Source organism: Sarcophilus harrisii, chromosome 3 (assembly GCF_902635505.1).
Source record: "Sarcophilus harrisii chromosome 3, mSarHar1.11, whole genome shotgun sequence".
NCBI lineage: Eukaryota > Metazoa > Chordata > Mammalia > Dasyuromorphia > Dasyuridae > Sarcophilus > Sarcophilus harrisii.
The window spans coordinates 406,156,414-406,174,882 of record NC_045428.1 but is presented as its reverse complement, the minus strand read 5'-3'; the positions used below and the strand labels follow the sequence as shown (position 1 = coordinate 406,174,882).

General features: G+C 30.6%; 1 long non-coding RNA gene across 1 annotated transcript in view; it reads left to right on the top strand.

Annotated features, from left to right (window-relative positions):
* Window positions 1-18,469, top strand: part of LOC116422456 — a 431,491-nt gene that overhangs the window by 324,467 nt on the left and 88,555 nt on the right. The window contains exon 3 of the long non-coding RNA XR_004233101.1: window positions 8,725-8,754. This is a non-coding gene — a long non-coding RNA (uncharacterized LOC116422456). The remainder of the gene's footprint in view (window positions 1-8,724; window positions 8,755-18,469) is intronic.

Below are 18,469 nucleotides of genomic sequence, written 5' to 3'. Positions count from 1 at the left end.
TTTGTAGCCTTATAGCTTTCATAAATGTAACCAAACTGGCCTTTATTTTTCCATTCTTCAAGGTCTGAGCTTGAGAGATAAATGAGAAAAACTGGAAGATAAACTAAAAAAGAATATGTCCTGGTCTTCACATAATAACATTAATGAGTGGAAACAGAACCAGATGAAACTTAAGTATTTTTGAAAACATATATTATTTTCTTAATTCTTAGTTAATGATGATCAAATAAATGAAATCTTTATTCCCTAGAAGAACTCATTGCTTATTAGAGGAAAGGAAACAATGATGGTTGGATCCTTTGATTCAAATTTGTTTTACAGTAGACTATTGTACAGTAGTGCAATGGAACCCATTCAACCCAACTATTCTAAATCTTGTACAGAGAAGAATTATTTCCTCTGTGTGATTCTGTAATTGTGGAACATTATTTTGGTAGTATATTTATGACCAAATTTAAATTATCCTCAAACTATGGTCCGCTGGTCAGATGCGCAGCTGAAGACGATTATCCCCCTCACCCAGGGCTATGAAGTTTCTTTATTTAAAGACCCACAAAACAAAGTTTTTGTTTTTACCATAGTCCAGCCCTCCAACAGTCTGAGGGACAGTGAACTGGGCCCCTATTTAAAAAGTTTGAGGACCCCTGCTTTAAATTATGCCTAAATTATCTTTAAATTATCCTAATTTTCCATTTCCAAAATTGAGGAATTCCTATATGGGGAAATAAGAGATTCTCTATGCCTAACCTGGAAATGGAGTAGATAGGAATTTTTCTAAAATTGAGTAATTGACAGTATGCTTTCAGTTTCCAATCCATATAGTATCATAACTGATATAATCATACTTGGCTGTCATGATTATATATTATTACCACATGATCATTCATTAAATTGACTAAAATGAAAGCCCAACAAAGTTTCATCATATGTAATATACAAGATACTTGTTAAATAAGGTTTTACTGAAATGAAACTGGTGCCTACATTCCTTTAAAAATTTAATTTCTTTAATTTCACAAATCCTTATTCAAACTCATCTCACAGAAACTCCAGAAAAAAAAGTAACAAATAATTGAATTGAAATGCCATAAATTTTTGGTCATAGTCCTGGATTTAGTTTTCTCTAATTATGTGCCATTGTAAAGAGCATTTAACTTCTTAGTTTTGCCATATTTAATTTGGATCTTCAGTACAAGATTGGCCACCAGAAAATGATTTCACTAGATAGATTTTTCTTCTGTCCATAGCAACTCATGAAGACAATCTATAATATGATCTGTATTAGTGGAAGAAATTTCTGCCTTGATGAAATTATAGAAATATATGGAATATGGAAGAACTAATATTTATAACTTACCTCATAGAGATATTTTGTAGACCTTTAAGATAGTATATAGTAAAAATGTTGAGTTCTGAACAAAAATTATATGTAAAAATAAAGTATTAGTACTGATTTTCTGAGAACTTCATCATATTTTTTTTTTCACATGTGTCCTGGTATGTAATGGAAAAACCTTCCCTTTCAAAGAAAACAAAAAACTTCAAAGGATTCCATCTGTTCTTTCCTCAAAAAAGCATGGTATGATTGGTAAATGCTGAATTTGGTGTCTCTAATGCCTGAGTTCAAATGCCCACATCTAACACTTACTAGCTATGTAATCATGGATAACTCATTTATCTCTTCCCAGCCTCAGTTTCCTACTTTTTTTTTTCTTGAGGCAATTGAGGTTAAGTGACTTGCCCAGGGTCACACAACTAGGGAGTGTTAACTGTCTGAGGTCTGATTTGAACTAAATTCCTCCTAACTTCAGGGTTGGTACTCAATACCTAACTTACCCTGTTTCCTATTTATTATATAAAACAGGTATAATAATATCCAGAATACCTACTAAATGGAGCTTTGTAAGATTTAAATGACATAATGTACATATTTAGAAACTATTTAAGTACTAGATAAAGGTAAACTATTGTTACTCTTTACTTACAATTGGATATAAAAGCCAAAGTTGATCATTTTATTAAACTATATTTTAGATGATTTTTAAAATGTTTTTTTTATTTAAACAATTTGTTATCCAAATTTCTTCTATATGTCTCTTGTTACACTCCACAAGAAGCTATACTATTACAAAAATCATTTATATGATCCATTTCATTACCTATATAGTTATAGTCATTATAGCTATGAACCCTTTTGCCATCAATAGATGTGAAAGGTAATTTTTTCTTGCTCCTCTCATTTATTTATGATGCAACCTTTCATATCTCTGTCACATAGCTATTTGGAGATTATTTTAGTATGTGGTGTAGGGTGTTGGTCTAAATATAATTTCTTCCACACTATTGTCCAATTTTCCTAGCAGTTTTTTGTAAACACTGAAACCTTGCCCCCAGTAAGTAGTTTATTGAGTGTTTGTTGAGTGAGTGTTTATTAAACATTATGCTGTTATGCTTGTTCCCTTCTATAGATAATCTGTTTCAATGATGTAATTTTCATTTTTAAAGTGTTACCAAATTGTTTAACATTACTGCTTTAAAATATCTTTTGATATCTGATACTGATACACTCTCTTCTTTCCCATTTTTCACACATTAATATTGAAATTCTTGACCTTTTGTTTTCCATATGATTTAACTTTTTTCTACCTCTATAATAATTCCTTTAGTAGTTTAACTAACACAATGCTATCAATTAAATTAATTTAGAGAGCATCATCATTTTTACTATATAAACTCAATTTATCTATATATGATTTTATAACAGAGATTTTTTTTCTATCCATAATACATTATTATTTCTCTAATTATTTAGGCTTATCTTATTTCTGCAAAAAAAAAGTGCTTCATATATGGATTTATGTAGTTTCTAAGTAAATCTTATTAGATATAATTCCAAATATTTTACAGTAACTATAGGAATTTTGAATGAAATTTCTACTGTGGTTTATAGGTAACATGCAGAAATGCTAATGATTTATGTGATTTGTTTATTTTCTATCCTGCAACTTTTATAAAATTATTTTTTCAATTAGTTCTTAGTTGACTACCTTGAATTCTCTATGTATACCATTATATCCTATGCAAAAAGCAATTATTTTATTTCATTCTTGCTTGTGCTTATTTCCACATTTTTTTCTTACCTTATTGTTATAGCTAGTATTCTAATATTACATTAAATAGTAGTAGTGTTAATATATATTCCCGCTTTAACTTTGTCTGATTTTAAAGGTCTCTAACATTATTCAAACATATTAAATAACCATTCTTGGATTTAGGTAAATATTATTTGCTACATTCAGGAAAGGTCAACTTATTACTATAATTTCTAGAGTTTTTAATTAAAAGAGTTGTTGGAGTCTGTCAAAATCCTAGTCAGCATCTGTTGATATCATCATATGGTTTTTATTTTTATTTATTATTTTATTATATTTAAATTTTTGCTCATATTAAACCAAGCATACATTTCTGTTATACACCCAATCTGGTGACAGTGTTTAGCCATTATAACATATAGTTATAATCTACTTGCTAATATCTTATTTATAATTATGGTGCCAATATTCATTAGCAATTTTGCTCTATTAGTGTCTTTTTTTCTTTTCCTGAGTTTGGTATTAAAATCATATTTGTACAATAACAACAAAAATGAGAGGATGCCTTCTAATTTTTATTATTGCAAACAGCTTATGTAGTTAATTTTTCTTTAAATGTTTGGTAGAATTTATATTGTAAATATTTCTAAGTCCTAGAGATTTTTATTCCTTTGAGAATTCATTTAGAGTTTATTCAATTTCTTTTTATGGTATTGATTCACTAAAACAGTCTATCCCTTTTGTTAATGAATATTTTATTTTTTGAAGTATTCATCTATACTTTTTAAAGTAAAATGTTTTTAAGAGAGGAAACAAATTTTTCATATCAAAAGCAAAATCAACTAAAAAAGAAAATAAAGAAATTATCAGGCTTGTTAGCATATAATTGGTCAAAAAGGTTTCAAATAATGTTCTTTATTCTCTCTTCAAATGTCTTGATTTCTTCTTTGTCACCTTTGAAATGAAAATTTTGAATTTTCTCTCTTTAAGAAGGTGGTCATATACTTATTTGCCCATTTTATTAATTTCTCTTCCTAAATAACTGTGTAACTAAGTTAAGAATTGAGAGTGATTCATTATTCATATTGTCTTAGCATAATTTAATTTTACTGCTTATCTCTTTTTATAATGTTCTTATTTTTATAAATTTATCTGAAATAATGATTGCTTCCCTTTCTATTTTGTTCAATTGAAGCATAATAAATTCAACACCAATCCCTCTTTTTAATTTTATGTCAATCTCTGTGGTTCTAGTAAATAACATATTGGCAGATTTCTACTTTATGATCCATCCTGCTATTCTCATTTGATTTATGGATCAAATATTCATTCAAATTATGATTTTGAACTGTATATTTTCTTTGATACTGTCCTCTTCTCTCTTTGCTTCCATCTTTTACAAATAATTGGTTTAAAAAAAAAAGATTGCTTGAACTATAGCCTTTCTTTTGAAGCTCTTTTCTTTCCCTCATTTTTCTTCCTTTCCTATTAATTTACCCTGTACATTTCCCCTTCCAACACATTTTTATTTTTCTTAAGGAAATTCCATTTCCTATCCTGCCCTTCATCTCTGACTCCCAACACTCATCTTTCTCTCTTTTCCTCTCCCTCCCACCTTCCCTTTCTCCCTCCCTCCCTCTCTCTCTCATGTCTCAACTAAACCAATGAAAAAATGAAATTTTAAACATGTCCTGTGGGGTTCCAAGTTTTTATCACTAGAAAATTTATTTAGCAAAGAAGCTACAAATATTGGATAGTATTCTATTTAGTAAAATTATTAATGAAACAATAATGTTTATACCATTGATTTTAATGTTGGTTATAGAACTAATATGACCAGATTTATTTTAAAATAATGATAAAAGAATAAAATCAATTTCGAGCAAAGATTTCCCAGGTACATTCAGACAGCAGAACTTAACTTTAATGAGCCTACTGAAGTTCTTTGAAGGTATTACTGTCTTGAAGAGGAAGGTTATTTATTGTATTATGACTGTTATATACTCCTGGGGTCAATGAATGAGAAGTATGACAGAACTTATTATATGCAGAAAGCAAACGTTGTTCAAAATATTAAAAATAAGTCTAAAGGTCAGGTTTATATAAATAATATTTTCCAAAAGAAAGAATGGGAAGAAAATGGCCTTAGGGGTTTAAAGAATATTTAGCTACTTAAAATCATTTAAGTGTCTCTTATATTAGAAGAAGGTATAAATAATAAATAGACATTGATCTCTATGTAGAATTCAGATGACAATTTTCCCTCCACTATTAAAAAGCTATTTTGTGATACAGTAATCATATATTGTTTCTGGTATCAGACATGTTTTCTTTACAAAATAGTAAAGATCTTCAAACTGCAAGTTCAGAGAACTGAATTATAAATTTGATTAAGAACTTTGTAAAGGAACTTCACATCTATTCTTCTGCAGAGTACTACATTTTGTAAAGTGTGAATAATACATGGTATTTTACTCCTCCTAGATATAAAAGAAATATATTTTCAAAGTTCAAAAGATTTGAAAGCACTACATATAGAAAATAAATATTATTTGCAAGACACTATTTTAACCACTGAGGGTGACAGAAATTAAAAAGAGATAGATATTGCCCTCAAGGAGACTACAATAGGAAAGTAATATGGTATGATGGACAGGTTTAGAATCGGAAGTTATGAGTTCAAATTCTATCTTTTATATTTCCTATCTGAATGAACTGTATTGTCACATAACTTTTATTTTCTTGGTTTCCTCATGTATAAAATGAGGAGGATTTTTTCCTTTGAGAGTCTCTGAAGTCTCTGCCAGTCTCTTCAATTATTAATGATAATAATTCTCATTTATACAGTGCCTCATAAGACACTTTACATATGTTTTGTTACTTGTTCTTCACAAATATTAACTATAAAGTTAATAGTGGATTATTTTATAAATGAGGGCATGATTTTATAAATAGTGCATTTTATAAATGAGAGAACTGACATACAGAAAGATTTAGTAATTTCCCAACTTTGCCCAACTATTCAGAGGTAGAACTGAAACTAGAACCAGTTTATCTGTTCCCAAATTCAGTACCCTCTCTACTTTATCAGGATGAATTCAGCATACTTCATTCTGATTGCTGATGCTTTCTGAGGAAAGAAAAGAAAATGGTAAATTGAAAGCAGAAAACTAAGTTTAAAAAAGTTTATCCACAGCCTTTGTCAAAGGCATCCAAGTAATACTGAAGAAGGTCTCAGGTGTTGCCAAGGTTGCAGATATCACTACTCTTGTGTCATATCTATGGCTTAGATTACATACATCTAAATACAACTTGTGCAAGGATACATGTTTTAATGAAACACATACATAAAGGCAAATTTACCAAGGAACAAAAGATATCCTACACAGATAAGCATATTGCTCTTCCATGAAAATGTCTTCTGATCTTAAGATCATAGATTTAGAACACTAATAGAGCTTCAAGATTCAACCTCTTCATTTTGCAGTTGATAAAACTAAGTCTGAGAGATTTTAGGTACTTTACAAAGTTACATGGGTGTTAAAATAAGGCAAATACTTTTCCAAAGTCACAGATGTGTCTTATATGATATTAATTTGGATCTATTGACTCTAAATCCAACATTATTTTTACTGTACTGTGTTGACTCTCTTCCTGCAAAATAAACAGTTCCATAATAACAATAAAAATACATCATTCTGAAAATCAGAAATTCATCAGTTCTTGTTTTCCCTACTTTTATTTTCATCATCAGAACTGGACAAAGCTTGGTATAGTCATCAGTTCCTTATTGTCCCTATTTGCCATCTTCAGAACTTAAATAAGCTGCTTAGACTTCTTTATTGTCATAAGATCACCTAACTTAGATAGGCTATATTTATTGTATTACCATTTTGGTTCATTATTGGGATATGGTCATTGGTAATTTTTATGAATAGCCCACAGTGATCTCTTGCTCTGTGAATTCTTAGAAAACTTAAAAATCCAACACATATTAGGGTAATCATATATTCCTCTTGTAGTTACTTAGTAGTTTACTTAAAGGGACTTATCTCTGCAATTAGGTTCATATTACCGGAGCACAAATACTAGGCATCATAACTCTTTGGACATTAGACCATGCCTCACAGCAGCATACCAAATTCTGATTCTGACTCTAGTATTTTATGCCATTTCATATATGCTACCATTTTGGCTACAACTAAGACAAATATAGTCCCTGTCTTCTAGGAACTCACTTTTTTATTGCAATAAAACTATCATTTTATTGTTATTTAGAGATAAATAATAATAATGATAAATAAATGAATGAATGAATGAATAAATAAATAAAATGAATAGATAGATATCAATGCTAGAACATTTAATTATTTTCACAGGAGCTAACAAATGTACCAGTAAGAAGTATGAGTACACCTTCAGTCAGATTCTCCCATTACATAAAAAAAAAGATTACGTTCTATTGTTTGGGACTCCGGTGATATACATTTAATGGATCCCTCCCATCCACCAAGGCATATAGACTACTCCAAAGATATGTTTTATTTTCTCCTAGAGCAATCCTGTTGTGTATACTTGAATATACCAGTGGAATTTCAGCCCCAAATATCAGTGACTTAAAATAAAGTCAGTATTACACTTTATATATTATCTCAGATTTAAATAACAAATATTTTCCCCAAGAATAAATAGAAATACCTCCAATTGCCAATGACGTGAGCCCCTAATCATTGAACCCTGGTAAAAATATACACTAAATAATCATTAAAAACCATTTTACTTTTCTAGATTTTGCTTTGAAATTCTCAGCTATAAGTAGCAGTATATCAGCCCTTTGGTTTTCCATTTTGGTATTACCTTTAATAATCTACTTTGATGTTGTCTCATTTATTTTTACAGCTAAATCCAAAATAACTGTATGAAGTGGTTGTATTCCATAACATAAATTTCCTAGTCTTCCTTTCTTTCTCTATATTCTTATCTGGTATGGAATTTGGAAGGTAGCAAATGATGTAAGCATGGTAATCACAAATTACATATTGCATGTTATGTATGTGTGTGGTGTATGTGTATATTTATGAATATGTATTTAATATATATACATGTGTGTCTATATCTATGTGAAAAAAGATCATGATTTATGGTCCCAATGATATGTTTCATGAGAAAAAGGGACAAGGTTGATTATTCAGTCTGACATTGCAAAATAAGCCAAGGTTACCTGTAGATCAAATAAACAAGCTGTATTCTAATTACACTGAAACCAGAATGACATATTTGTAGCCTTTATAGCTTTCATAAACATAACCAAACTGGCCTTTATTTTTCCATTCTTCAAGGTCTTAGCTTGAGAGATAAATGAGAAAAACTGGAAGACAAACTAAAAAAGAATATGTCCTGGTCTTCATATAATATATGAAGACCAGGACATATTCATATATAAACACACACACACACATATATATATATATATATATATATATATATATATATCTTTCTCGTGAAAGGCTAGATATTTTAATGGAAAGGGATATTTTAACATATTTGTATTTAATTATTTCAGTAGAAAGTGGTATGTTTGGTCTTGTGTTAAGAATATTACTAAAACTCTGAACATCTGTTTTCCTTCTAGGAATACCTGATGACAGTTTGACTACCAAAGGTAAATATACTACATTTGCTTCTTTTCCAATGATAGGCTATGTATTTCAAACTCAGAAGATAAATCTGAGAAAATGTATTTAAGATCTTCAAAGGTCAAGTGTCTTCCATCAGCAATGTGTATTATTTCACAAATTTAGAGCACGTAGACTAAATTTCTGAGTCATTTGTGAGAAAGGCTTGCTTTTCATTTCTTTGGAGACTTAAAGTCAACTGAAAGAGAAGAAAGTGTGCTGACAATGACATCCCTGAGATGAATAGGATTCAAGAAACTGTTGGCAATTACATTATTGAATGGCTGAGAATCTTGGCAAACCACAGAGAATGGGACAGTGATGATTTACACATTGAGAGAGAGTTGTGACAAACTGGATTTGAGATCTACTAGTGAATCCTAAGTTCCTACTGCCTGATAAATAATTAATTAAAGTAGCTTTTCTATACTTAGACTATAGAGAATATGACTTTTTATTAACATTCAAGTGTAATTTCTCATCAGATAGATATAAGTAAATCTGTTCTTAAATAAACCTATGTTACTGTCCATGGTCCTGGAATTCACTGTGTAACAGACATTTTCCACGTTACTTTATAGTTTGCAGACATAGTTTAAATATATGATTAGTACAGTAATTTTTCAGACTTGAATAAGGAAAAGGTTGATCTGATGAAGGAAAAATATAAGATAGACATTAAAGAAAGTCTCACCTTGCCAGGTAAATTGTCCATTGATCTCACTAGGTTAGTTAAATCAAGTTCTAATTGACACTATACATGAATTCATAAATTTTCCTGAACCTATTCATATGGAATGTTCTTATACAATTAAGTATCAAAAATCTTTAAATGTCTTAGTTGTTTTGCTGAACATTTGTTTCCCACTAATGCTTTTGTTGACATTTTAACCTTCTATTGATTTGTATCACATGCAAACTGAAATGCCTACAACTCTCAGTTTTCTCTACATCCATTAACTGGAAATTCTAACACTTAGAGAAACATTCTTTTTCATCTATAAGGAAGATATTGGGAAATGTATCTATAACCATTCTTCTGAATTGGTGTTGCATGGGAAAGGAAGGAAATGATTACATACAATGGAATCCAGGTAGTATGAAGGTTTAGGAAAAGATCCTCGAGGTCAGAGAAAGTGAGATACAGGAATGAATTAGATGAAAGATCCCCTCAAGACTTTACTTTTCTTCCTTACTGCTGCTGAAGTCTAGTTAGCACATAGTCAAGTGCATTGGAAAGATAGAAGAGAAGAAAATAATGACTAAGGGAATGAAAGGCTGCATTTGCTTTCCAGGTTAGTAACTGCAGTGACTAGTGGCAAGCTACAGTCATTGTTTATTTCCTTTCTTCCCTCTACTCAAAAGCCCAGAGATTCCCAGCTTCTCTGGCATGTGTCTCTAGGTCTAATAACTTAACTATGAGCAAGAAAACAGATGGTCAGTCTGTCAGGAGGGGAATGAATATAAGGAAGAAATATAATTCCTAGGATTTCACCATCTAAGGCACAACCATAATATCCCCAAGCTTATTTTTGAATGATGTCTTTTCTTGGATATCCATAGATTCCCATACCTACTCTTTGGATCAGATAGAAAAAAGACTTTTACAACCCAGACATCTCATTAAAAATGTTTGGGTTTTTTTTTCCTAGTGAAGATATGAACTAACAGATATTAATCTTAGAGTGGAGCAGCTTAGTTCATGTCTCTCTAGACAATGTGATGTGACTCTTCCCTAGCACATAATCAAAAGAGCAGGAGCAAAGTGTTATGCAGTTCAAAAGAGGACTTTCCTAGAGACTACCGAGTTATGATTCTGTGCAACAGGATATCAATTACATCTTGGGTCATACCTAAAGCCTGAATGATGAGGGTAATTCCAAGAGATGATCGTTTAATTTCCCCAAGTACTTAGCCTTCATTTTTTGCCATTGTTATAATGATACTGTACAATTGGTACCTATATGGTAACTATGTAACTTTGTACAAGGATCTCTTTGAATGGTTTGAAGGGAGCTTAAGAAATCTCCTTGGTGTTTCTATATTTATCACTCTTACAAAATATAATATTTCTAGAAAAATTTTAAAAATTTCTAGAAAAAAATAGAGAAAATTTCTAAAGAACAAAAAGAGAATTTCTAGGGGAAAAAAAGAACATGTAGGATCTCATAGTGGGAAAGAATCTTAGAACTAAATAGCCCTTCAAATAATTGAATGCAACATTCATTTTTCACACCCCTTTACTACCCTGACCCCTGGAAATTTTTTTTTTAATTCAGGCTAAAAATTCTAAAACTCTTCAATTTGGTCTGTACATGCCTTATCACTCTAAGATTACTCTCTGTTGATTCAGATCTTCATTAGGAAAAACATTTGGAGGCACTCCAGTTTGTGAATGTTCTTCCTAAAATGTGGCACCCAATAAAATCTATCTAAATTATTATATACTATGTACCAAGAATTATGTCTTGTATATCTGTCTCTGTTTCTTTTTCTTTCATCAATATAGGTACATAAATGTGCATGTATATATATATGTAATTTTATGCATATATATAAATATATAGAGATGTCACCCATGTAGATAATAAACCTCTAAATACAGTTTAGAGAAAGACATAAATAGATATCTCTGTAATATAGGCCACCTTTCTCTAAGAGAGACTTTGATTCTTTTCTGGAGGGGAACAAGAAAGATGGCCATGAAGATAACCACACTTCTCTTCAGAAAGAGACTACTAGTCTAAAATTATGTCTTTCTCTTTAAAGATTGCTTATCTATTGGGAAATAATGGTTTAGATAGCTTTTCTCATTACTGTTCATGAAAGGAGAAATGCCCCAAGCTATATTTCAAGACATGACTTCTGACTTAATCCTAGATGTACTAAAGATCATCACAAATAGTGAATAGCAAATAAATCATTTATCCAAGAAGATAGCAAACAAAAATCAGAGGAGTTATACATGTTATATAGACAATATACTCTAGGTATTAGTCTATACATCGAGTGAATGAACTCTCTCATTGAAAAAAAACAACTATCTCAGCTCAAACAGGAGTGTCCCTGATCTCAATTAAGGGAAATTTACCTGATATACTTATAGCCATAAATTCAGAATCAGAGATATGTTGATATACTGTATCCTCAACCTGTCTTCTGTTTCTCAAAGTCCTTTCTATCGTTCATGCAGATACACCACAAGATGTGGTTCTTTGTACCAGTTGAGGAGATTCTTTTGGGTATGTTCCAGGCCTGATTTGGGAATTTAATACACATATAAATACATGTATCTATATGTACATGTATCCACACAAACATACAAATCACAATGTAAGTTTAAAAAAAATCACAAGAAAAAAGGGGTAATAACCTAAGTTTAAAAAAAAAAAAACATGCAGCATAATTCCTTAGGCATGATGACATATTTTTCTAATCCTCATAACTATAAGTTTCTTCACAAATTTCTAGTGCTTTCATTCAGCTTAAAAACTAATAGGTAGTAAAAGACCCTGTCTTTAAATATCACAAAACCAATAATTTACAACATAGGCTGCTATCTCAACCAGTTTTCAATTGCACTTTCTTAGGTTGTTCTCCTGGCAATCAGCATTTACCCAGCTATGTTTAATGTTGTAAAGCCCCCCATTTTTTTTTAGCCCTCATCACTTGCTTTCTCTCAGCTTTTGTAGTGAAATCTATAATGTTGCTGACCCAAACATTAACTGATCTTAATCTCTCACCAGGTTCTACTTTACTTAACAGTAAATAATATTTTAGCATTTTATAATATCATTTTTAAAAAGAACCCTGACTAGTTTGCAGCTAAAGGAAAAAGAACCTGAATTAAATCTGACAAATACCACAAACCAAATAACAGTTCAAGAAGGTAAATTAAGAGTATGACTTAGCCAAAATAGTCATTCAATAAACTTGTAGATTTGAATCAAATAAAAAAGATTTATTTACCTGTCATGTCCAAATATGAGTACAAATAGCATTCCAAAGTCACAGAATTTCAAAAATTCAAGTACTATTTTGGATGTTTTTGTCACTATTCTCTTTTATTAGAATAAATAATAAGAGCTTACTGTATTTGAGAGGCTTAAAATTGTGGTTTGGAAACATGAATTTAATACTTATTATCTAAGATCATGAAGAGTTAGTGAATGTTTATGCCTGTATTGCTCCTTTACCATGCCTCCTAGAAACCAGTGGTTGAAGTGGATTGAATGTAGACCTGGAGTTAGAAAACTTTGGAATCAAAAACCTCTGACTTTTACTAATTGTGTGACCCTGAGGAAGTCATTGAATCTTTTATTTCAGTCTAATCTTTATACTTATCCATCTAGATTTATAAATATACATATATACATGCATACATCGATATCCACAGATCTATAAAAAGAGAGTGTGTGTGTGTGTGTGTGTGTGTGTGTGTGTTCTGTATTTACTGTCTCTCCTTAGTAGAATGTAATATGGGGAGGAATTTTTATTTTTATATCCCCCATTGCATAGCACACTGTGTTTCAGAGAGTAGGTATTTAATTGATGCCTGTCAATTAGTTGAATGCAGCTCTATTAAATAGCCAATATCATAAAAAATTTGGAAAGAAGGAATTGTCATTTTAATTTAATAGAAGAATGAAAAGTTTTTTCACAATCTTTCTTTCAGTCCCTAGAAACAATGTGATAGTGAAATTCTAAATGGTAGAGCTTGAAAAATGTTCATAACTTAAATCTGGGATTTTCATTAAAAAAAAAAAAACAAAAACAGAGTGAGTCTATGGTTTTCTCTTTTTTATTTTATTTATTTTGTCCTGAACTTTTAAAACATTCATTTTCATACCATTAAATAATAAAAAAAAAGATTGTATGTTAAACTGCAAATTATTGTATACAACTTCCTATTCATTTTAAATATATGATAGTTATCATTCAGCCTTATATTTATTTATATTATTATATGTTACAATATTATATTATGTTGCATTTATATATCATATATATTTATATTTTTCCTTCCCTCCCCCCCACTCTGGAGATGGCTACTATTAGACACAAATGTGGCTGTATGTTCTGTGTGTGTGAATCCATTCCATATATAATTCTATTTATCAGTTCTTTCTCTGGAAGTAGATAGCATCTTCCTTTGTAAATCCTTTATAATTAATTTGGGTATTCATAATAGTCAAAATTAATTAGTCACTCAAAGATATTGTTTAAAGTGGTTCTATTTGTTTCTCTGAAAGAAGAAAACTATATGAACCAAATTAAAATTTTTATGTTGTTTTAAAATTTTTTAATAATATTGTGATGATGACAAGGCATTTTTGCCATTGGGCAATCAGTGTCATTCCCTTTATTTTTTGAATCAAAGAATACTATATGTCATTGTTTTTTATGAAGATGTTTTAAGTCCTTGAATTTCTCCCCTGGTTACCTGTAAATCTCATTTATTATTCCTTAGCAGCAGTCTTAATCAAGTCTTAAGTACTTGAATGTGTTGTTAAACATCTTTAGGACTTTATTATTTTATTCCTGATTATACCACCAAAATATATAATCAAATATTTATTGTATTATGGTTGTTAACTGTATAACAGTTGTGGCAAAGCAAAGAAGAATTTAAATTGCTGTAGATTTTATTTTTTTAAGTTAGAGTAAGAAAATGGATCTTAACATTAACCAAAATAATTATCAACAGCTTGTATTTCATTGTAAAAGTTTGTTGCTAAAAGCAAGAAAACAGCAGTTAGAACAAGAAAGGAAACAAAAATTGATTTCATTCATGTATATAGCATAGAATCAGAGGTTTCAAGAGGAAAGGAAATTTTGAGGTCAAATAGTTCAAATTTCACATTTTTTTTTGAAGAAACTGAGACTCTAAATTTATTATTCTTTCCACTTTATTATATAAAAATCTGAAACTAACCACAGCTAAATAAATTCCAGAATCATCAATTTAAGAGCCAAAAGAGGCCCTTGACATCACAATGTCTGGTCTTTTCATTTTCCAGATGAGAAAACTGAGACCTAGAGGCAGAACTAGATTTAGAAAATGGGATTTCTGACTTGCAATCCAATGCTCTTTCAGTTTTAAATGGCTCAGATCAGTCATTGTGAGTTGAGAGATCTAGGTTTAATCATAATCTATTCATTAATTCTCTGTGTGGCCTTCTAGAAATTATCCCATCTCTTAGGACCACAGCTTCCTCATTTGTAAAACAAATGGGCTAAACTAGATGATTTTTTGCAGATCAGAATTTTGGTTACTATGCCATAAACTGTTTTTCTTGGTCATTTAAACATGAACTTTATCATTGGCAAATCTTACTTAAATTTGTCATTTTGGAATTATGATCATGTTTATGAGGCTGTTTAGCTTAAAACGTTTTTTCCAAATATTTGCCCATTAATCATCAGAAGTGCAGCTGGCAAATATTCTACATTTTGCTATTAAGGATGATTTTTTTTTTAATCACATAAGGATTAAGATGAGCAGTATACAGTATGAAAGATTCTGGCTAGACTTACAAAATGATCTAATTTTAATATATCAGCTCTCTAAATCATATTTATTTGCAACAGTTATAGTTTTTGTTTTGTTGTGTTTCAATTTTTATCACTCAAGATTGATATAAATGACCACTGTGTCCTAATCCTAAAGTAATTTAATTTTTGTGTCCAAGTATAGTCTTAATAGTCTAAGGCCTTCTAAGATCCTCAGACTAATGCTTAAATAAATCAGATAGGACCTTATAGAGAATAGTTAAAACTATTGTGAAGGAAGAGAATTAGTTTGTAATTGATGAATAATATTCAGGATATTTCAGGTATTATATTTTATACCTCTTGCTTTCCCTCTTTCTTGGGTATAAGATATAATACCTCTTCTTCTCAGGCAAAGTAGACTATACCTCATAATTTCAGGCCCATATTCCTGAAGTTAGGAAGCCACAGAGAGATTGAAGAAATCACAGTATTCTATCAACACTAGAGCTGGGAATGCATCAGCCTCAAGGGATCTTGATAAATTGTCTTTTGTTTGACATTTGATTATAGCAATGTTTGTTTTCTCCTATTTTTCTTCTCCCTTTACTCCTGCTTTTCCTGTTTCAAATTTCATTTTTTAAATGGTATAATATTGAGGTTTTCTTTCTATGACACTAAGCTGAAAATCATGCACAAGGTAAAGCATAGAGGCTATAACTGTAGCATCATTGGAGAAAAAATTATTTACAGATTTCAAAACTAAGTAGTATAATGAAAGATTATAAAAGTACTACATAAGAAAACTTTATTGTGGAGACAAATGCATTTTTGAACTACTTTAATTATTGTTTCCTTTATAGAGCTAGATATATAAATAATACATGTCCCAGTAATGCATATATAGATATAGATGTGAAGACATATAGTTCCTTTATGTATACATATATGCATACACACACAAATAGAGAAACACACCACATATTACACTTCCTGTTTTTCCCTTCCTTTTCCCTATATACATTATGCACATGTATATACACACACACATATATATAATTGTAATGGGCTGAGGTTTGAGTTGATGCACTGAGGTCCCAAGTACGTGAGGCTAAATAGTAATTGGTCTATACTCTATTAATATACATGATTGGATAAAGAATGGTCCCTGCCCACTCTCTGTGCAAGTCCTGATGTGTTGTAGAGGAAATGACGATTTTGGTGGGTGGAGACAGAGAGACAGGAAGAGAAGCTGAAAGAGATTGGCCTGGATTCCATACTCCCAGCTGCTAGTCATGTGGCTTCTGGTCTAGCTAGCTTCTTGACTCAGCTACACACATTGCTATTGCCGATTCCCTTCCACCTCCGATCTTTCTTCACTGAGAATAAAGACTGACGATTTTCCCCTAATCTGAATTCCTGACTCCAGCTGATTTTAAAATACGCAGTCTTCACGTATAATGTCTATATATACAATATATTTTGAACAGATTTGCTACTAATTTTATTAATTTCAAAGAAATCCAATTATACATATTTATATTTATTTGTAAATATGTACACCAAACACATGTGTGTATAGATGTCTGTATTATACATACACATAATATGCTTCTCTTTTGTCTTCTTTCTCCCCCTTTTATTTATACTATCTATATAAAGATTAAGTAGATGAAGAGGAAATAGGTAATTTTCTATAATTGTGTTTTCTCATAATTAAATTTCATTAAAATTCAATACAATTTGTAGCAAATCTACTAAAAATATAAATAAAATTGTCTTTCTGGAGCAAGTGTTTAGCATTTCATTGCCCCCTTCAAAAATTTTTTGAGTATCTTTCTAATTAAATTAAGCAGTTATCTTTGAATTAATTAAAAGGTCCTTTCTAATCCTATTTATCATCACTACTCATTTCAACTGTTTTTTTCCAGGAATTTTTGTATTATTATTACCATTTTGTGACAAAAGATATTATTACTATCACTCAAGTCATATTCAAATGATATTGGACTCAAAACAAAGACAAGTTTTCAAGGTCTGTACCTTCCAGTGCTATAGTCTAAAGGAAATGGCATAGTCAAGAAAAAGAAATGACAATGAAGTAAAAAGATTTAAATTAATTAGCATTTAGTATACTCTACCCATTTGTAAGATACAGTGTTAGATGAATCCTAGGGATGAGAAGAGAAATGAAAATGAGAATTCTAATATTTGCACATGTGTTTATAGGAAAGGAGAGGGCCGCACATATGTAACAGAAGTGGACTCATGTCTGTTGCTACGTAGCTTTATGGGAATCAAAGTAGACATTTCTTGCCTCTCCTTCCATCCTTCTCCAAGAAAGATTTTTATTCCTACCAGAAAGGAGTGCAAAAGATTGGGGCCAGGCTACTCTGTTTACTTCAGAGAGAGGGAATAACAAACTAGAATTATATCCCTCTGCTCCCTTAAATATTACTGGCTTAGACAACATGATCAATTGCATTCTAATTTCTGATAACTTTGTCATTTCCAGGGGAAAAAGGTAACACAATTCTACATCTAAGACTTGATGCCCTTTCTCATCAATACCAGTTCCTCAATACCAGTTTCACACATAGCAATTAGTGAAAAAAACTCATTTATCCAAATTATAACAAAAGAGAAATAAGAGAGTATGAATAGGAAAATGTATACCAAACAATACAGAGTGAAGAAACTCTCCTATAGGGAGCAAGATAACTAATCTCAAACAAGAGAAAGAGTCCTAAATCTTACCCAAGGGCAAACTCTCCAGAGTTTCTAGAGTAAAAAGCTGTATATGTGGACATTGGTGACTGCCAGAGTCTTTTTCATTAGCAACCTGAAATGAAGTGGATGTCTTCTATTTTCTCTGTTGAAGTGGGAAGGCAGAAGTGGCTGGAGGAACTTGATGCTTGAATAAAGACTTGATATTTGATATACATATATATATATTTCCTATAAATACATGTGCAAATATTGATATATTATATATAATAATATATAAATATATAAATAAAGACTTAATATTATATATATACATACATATATATGTGTGTATATACATTAAAGACCCTAAAGGAGGACCAGTGAAGTCTAGAGCTTTTTCTTTTACCAGCTCCATCCTGACACTGATAGGGTAGAGCTTTTACATCCACCAATAAGGAGAGAATTCCATAACAATGGGTTTTAGGATAAGAGACTAAGTGT